A 6,747-nucleotide genomic window follows, 5' to 3' on the forward strand; every position below is an offset into this window, starting at 1 on the left:
TTTATTATTCTTATAAGCTTATTTTTAGAAGTGTTCACAACATATTTGAATATGACAACTTCCCACTGTGATTATTTTTTAAAAAAACTTCCTAAAGAAACAAAACAAAACAAAAATACAGACACAAATACGAGAAAGAAATCTGTCAGATACATCACAGAAGATCAACTACACTGAAAAGAAGATTGCAATAAAGGAAAAGAAACAAAAAAACTATGACATAAAACCCAGAGGACAAAATGGCAGAAGGAAGTACTGTCTTTACAGTGATAATACTAATTGTTAACAGATTAAACTCCCCAGTCAAAAGACACAAGTTGGCAGAATGGATAAAAAGCATGATCCAACTATATGTTGTTTACTAGAGACTCACCTTGGACCCAAAGACCCAAAAGGATGAAAGTGAAAGTATGGAAAAAGATAACCCATGCAAATAGTAACAAAAAGAGATCTGTGGTAGCTATACAACTATCAGAAAAAAATATGCTTTGAATCAGAAGCTGTCATAAGAAACAAAGGACACTGTATATTAACCAAAGGGGCTATCCACTAAGAAGAAATAACATTGAACTATGGTGCACCAAAATACGTGAGTCAAACAGTGGCAAATCCAAAAGGAGAGGAAGACAGATAACAGTTGGAGACTTCAATACACCATTTGCAACAACAGACAGAACACGTAGAAAGAGGATTCAATAAGGAAACAGAGAACTTGAATAATATGATAAAACAACGGGACCTAACAGACATACACACACCACCGCATCCCCAAACAGCAGAATGTACATTCTCCTCAATTGCACAAGAAACTTTCTCCAGGATAGACCACACGTGGAGTCACAAAACAGGTTTCAATAAATTTAGAAAGACTGAAATCATATAAAGCATCTTCTCTGACAACAATAGAATGATGCTGAAAATCAATAACAAGCAGAGAATTGGAAAATCCACAAACACAGAGTAGTGAATTAACATTCTTTTAAACAATCACTGGTTCAAAAGAGAAATTACAAGGGAAATCAGTAAATACCTTGAGACAAATGAAAACAAGAACATAACATGTCAAAATTTACAAGATGCAGCAAAGGCTGCTCAAAGGGAAATTTACACTTTGCCTACATAAAAAAAAAGAGCTAAAATAAAAGACCAAACTTCATACCTGGGGAAAACAGGAAAACACAGTGAAATAAACCCAAAGCAAGCAGAAGGAAAGAAATAACAAAGATTAGGGCAGAAAGAAATGAAACAGAGAATATAAAAAATAGCATTAACAGGCATAAAGTTCTTTCCTAGAAAATATCAATCAAATTGACAATACTTTACACTGACAAAGAAAGAAAGAGAGAAGACTCAAGTAAACAAAATCAGCAATGAAAGGGGGGACATTATTAGTTATTCACATAAATAAAAACAATCATAAAAGGATATTATGAACAACAGAATGCCTGCAAATTAGATGATCTTGATCAAAAGGAAAAATTTCTAGAAACACTTAATCTATATAAATTCTAGAAGAAAAAGAAAATCTCAACAGACAAATTACAATAAAGAGATTGACTGAGACATCAAAACCTCCCAAAAAAGAAGAGTCCAGGGCCAGATGGCTTCACATGTGAATTCTACCAAGCATTCCAAGAATTAATACCAATTCTGCTCAAACTCTATCAAAATATTGAGGAGGAGGGATCACTGGCTAACTCATTGTGTGAGACCAACAGCACCCTAACACAAAAGCCAGACAAAGAAACTAAAAGAAAAGAAAATTACATGCCAATTTCTATTATGCATCAAGATTCAAAATCCTCAACAAAACTGAATCCAATATCATACTGAAAGAATTATACACTAAGATCAAGTGTGTTTTATCCCAGGTATACAGGTATACACGGGTGTTTCAACATAAGAAAATCAGTTAATGTGAAACACCACATTAACAAATGCGGAAAAAAGCACATGAGCACCTCAATTGATGCAGAAAAGGCATTTGACAAAATCCACCATACTTCTTTAACAGATAACTTAGAAAGATAGGAATGTCACCGTCAAGAGGACAGAAATCATGTATCAACAACCCACAGCTAACATCGTACTAAATGGTGCAAGTTTGAAAACTTTCACTTTAAAATCTGGAATGAGACAAGGATGCCCACTTTCATCACTGCTATTCAACCATGTATTGGAAGTTCCAGCCAGAGCAATTAGACAAGAAAAAGAAATGAAAGGCATCAAAATTGGAAAGAAAGAAGTAACTCTTTCACTATATAAAATCCTCCAAAATCCAGAATAAAGCTGCTGAAGGTAATAAAATTCACTATGTGGTGAGGTACAAGATAAACACACAAAAAATCAGTACTGTTTCAAACTTGCACCATTTAGTACGATGTTAGCTGTGGGTTGTTGATATATGATTTCTGTCTTCTTGACAGTGACATTCCTATCTTTCTAAGTTATCTGTTAAAGAAGTGTGGTGGATTTTGTCAAATGCCTTTTCTGCATCAATTGAAGTGCTCACGTGCTTTTTTCCACAATCAGAGGAGGAAAATTATGGCAAAAAAGTCCATTTTAAAAAGCAACTAAAAGAATCAACTATCTAGGAATAAATTTAACCAAGGATGTAAAGGACTTATACACAGAAAATATCAAAATTTAGCTAAAAGAAATCAAAGAAGATCTAAATAAATGGAAAGACATTCCATGCTCATGGGTTAGAGAATTAAATATTGTTAAGATGTCAGTTTTACCCAGAGCAATTTACAGATCCCATGCAACACCAATCAAACTTCCAAAAGCATACTTTGCAGAAATAAAAATCCAATTATCAGATTTTTAGAAGGGCAAGGGCCCCAAATAGCCAAAAACATCTTGAAAAAGAAGAATAAAATTGGAAGACTCACACTTCTGATGTTAAACCTTATTACAAAGCTACAGTGACAAAAACAGCAAGGTACTGGCATAAGGAAAGATATGAAGGCCAGTGGAATCCAACTGATTGTTCAGAAACAGACCCTCATACAGCCAATTGATTTTTGACAAAGCTGCTAAGTCCACTCAACTGGGAAAGAAAAGTTTCTTCAACAAATGGTGCCGAAAGAACTGATATCTGTATCTGTAGGCCAAAAAAAATAAAATAAAATAAAATAAAATAAAATAATTAGGAGCTCTCTCTAACACATATATGAAAAGTTACCCAAAAGGAAATAAAGACCTAAATGTAATACTCCTAGGAGAAAATGTAGGAGGTATCTTCAGAGTCTTGTGTTAGGCAATGGTTTCTTAGACTTTACAACCAATGCATAAGCAACAAAAGAAAAATTAGATAAATGAAACCTCATGAAAATTAAAGATATTTGTGCACCAAAGGAGTTTATCATGAAAACAAAAAGACAACCTATTCAATGGGAGGAAATATTTGCAAAGTATATTTGTTAAGAGTTTAATATCCAAAATATATAAAAAGACCCTACAACTGAATAATAAAAAGACTAACAACACAATTTTAAAACGGCTAAATGACTTGAACAGACATTCTCTAAAGAGAATATACAAATGGCTAAAAAGAGCATGAAAAAATGCTCAGTATCACTAGCTCTAAGGAAAGCAAGTCAAACTCAAGAGATGCCATTTCATACATACTAGAATGGCTACTATTTAAAAAAATGTACAAGTGAAAAGAGGATGCAGAAAACCAGTGATTTTGCTGGTACGAATGAAAAATGATGCAGCCACTGTGAAAGACAGTCTGGTGGCTTCTCAAAAATCTTTGTATAGAATTACCAAATGAGTCATCAAACACTCTAATAGGTATAAACCCAGAAAAACTGAAAACAGGAACTGAGGTATTTTCACACCAATGTTCATGGTGGCATTACTCATAAAGTTGCAAAAAGAACAAAGCAATCCAATTGCCTATCAACAGATGAATGGATAAACAAAACATAGTATATACATATGATGGAACATTATTCAACTGTGAGAAGGAAAGAAGTCCTAAAGTATGGACAACACAGAGGAAACCTGAAGACATTATCTTAAGTGAAGTAAGTCAGACACAAAAGGACTAATATTTTATGATCTCACTGATATGAACTAATTACAATATGTAAACTCATGGACATAAAATATAGAATATGTTACCAGGATATAGAATGAAGCAAAAGAATAGGGAGCAGTTGCTTAATATGTGCAGAATGTTTAACTAGGTTGAACTCAGTGTTTGAAGATGAACAGAGGTGACAGCAGTACGTAATCTGGAGAATAATTAACAGTGCCGAATGGTGTGAGAATGGGTAGAAAGGGGAAGTTTAGAGTCATGTACGACACCGGAAAGAAAATCGGAGGTTAAAATATGGGAATGTGTAAGGCAGTGAATCTCACTGTGGACAATGTCTATGAGTAATTGTACAAGATAAAAAAAATTCTTTCATGAACTAGAACAAATATATGACACCATTACAAGGAGCTATTATAGATGGGTATATGATAAAAATGTACCTATTGCAAACTATGGACGACAGAGTAATATTTTAATAATCTTTCATCAACAGTAATGAATGTGCTTCGCAAATATTACGGATCAATAATGGGGGGGCAGAGAAGAGGTATGGGAGGATTTGGGTTATCTTTTTTATTTTTCTCTCTCTTCTGGAGTAATGAAAATGTTCTAAAATTGATCACAGGATTGTATGCACAACTGTGTGATGATACTGTGAGCCAATGGTTTGTTTCATGTGTGAATATATCTCATTTAAAAAAAAAAGGAGTGAAGTCCTGACTCTTGCAACAATATGGAAGAACCTTGAAAACCTTATGCTGAGTAAGATAAGTCAGACAGAAAAGGAGTAAATTTGAATAATCTCTTTGATATGAAAAAATTAAAATAATAAAACTCATAGACTTAGAATCTAGAATACATGTTAGCAGGGGCTGAGCTAGGGGTAGGGATGAGGAGCCAATGCTTAACTTGTATAGAATTTCTGTTTTGGTTTACTGTACAGTATTGGAAATGGGTGAGGGTGATGGTAGAACAATACTGTGAGTATAATTAAAAACACTGAATATATAACTATATGAACATGCTGCAATGGGAAATTTTATGTTGCGTATGTTAATAGAATAAAAGTTAAACAAACAGAACGGTAAGATACAGTGATTCCTATTGTAAACTCTGGACTTACAGTGAATAGTACAATTATAAAAATTTTCTTTCATGAATATAACAAATGTTCCACGTAGGGGTTAATAATCTGGTGACATGTGGGAAAAAAATACACCCTAATTTTAACTATGAACTACAGTTAAAAGAACAAGTTTAATATCTTTCCCTCAATTGGAACAAAGTTACCAGACTACTGCAAACTGTTAACACTGGGAAGTTTATGGGAACAGTGTTTTTTTTTACATGATTTTCCTTTAAAGCTACAACTTCTCTAAAAAACACTTTTTTTTTAACTACAGTGAGAAAAGAGATTAAGTGAGAGGAAGGGGTAGCAACAAACAAGATACGATTTAACAAAGTTCTATGACTAATGAAACTTGATACAAATTTATCGTTTTTTTAAATGCTGGGGTGTTGGAATAGCTGGAAGGAGGTAGATGACATGGTGGAACTACAACCTATAACATTCTTTGAAATTTGCTCTATAGCTGCTCATTGAATTGTGCTTTTAAAAGTCTTCACCTCTCTGTATGTATCCTATACTTCATAATAAGGAAAGAACCAAAACTGTGGAACTGTAACCAGAACAATTTTTTTAAATTACCTATATAACTGCTTGTTGAGTTGTACATCAAAAGTTAACATCTTTCTGTGCGTATGTTATGTTTTACAATAATGGAAATAGTTGAAGTTGTGACCCAAGACATTCTTTGAAATTTGCTCTCTAACTACTTGTTAAATTGTACTTTGAAAGTTACCACTGCTACGTACATATGTTAAAGTTCACAATTAAAAAATGCATTAAAAATATAAGTGAAACAAATTTGGGAGAGAAATGTCCATATTTATTAAATTTCTGTGGCGAATAATAGTTACTTTTCTTTATGTTTGAAATTAAATACAAAAGTTAAAAACCATAAGCTTAATCAAGTTGAATCTTAAGTTAACACAATATAAGAACTCCAAAGATAAGATGACAAAAGTAATTTTATCTATTTTATGTGCCTTATGATAGTTAAAAAACAATACATCTTCTAACAAAACTTGATCCCAAACTAAAACATTAAATGTTATTTTTAAATTAAAAAAAAGAAAGCTACAATGGGATACTACTTCACACCAACTAAAATGGCTGTTTTTTTTTTTTTTGTTTTTTTTTTAATTAAAAAACACCAAGAATTTGCATGGAACAGAAACACTCATACACTTATGGTGGGAATGTAAATTGGTGTAGCTGCTGTGGAAAACAATTTGGTGGTTCTTCAAGAAAATAAATAGAATAATTTTATTACCTACTGATTCTATTTTTCATTACATACGCAGAATAATTGAAATCACATGTTCAAACAAGCACACGTACACGAATTTTCAAGCAGCAGAAGCCAAATTTGAGGAATACAAACATCCATGAAATGGTATATTATTCCAGCAAAAATGCCACATTACAGATGAACCTCAAAACATTACGCAATTCACAGGAGCCAGACACAGATGTCCACATACTGTATGATTCTGTTTATATTATATAACCAGAGGTGGCAAATCTTTAAAGAGAGACAATAGAGTTTCCAGGCGGTTGGTGTGGGAAAAAA

This window comes from Choloepus didactylus, chromosome Y (genome assembly GCF_015220235.1).
Source record: "Choloepus didactylus isolate mChoDid1 chromosome Y, mChoDid1.pri, whole genome shotgun sequence".
NCBI classification, from domain to species: Eukaryota; Metazoa; Chordata; class Mammalia; order Pilosa; family Megalonychidae; genus Choloepus; species Choloepus didactylus.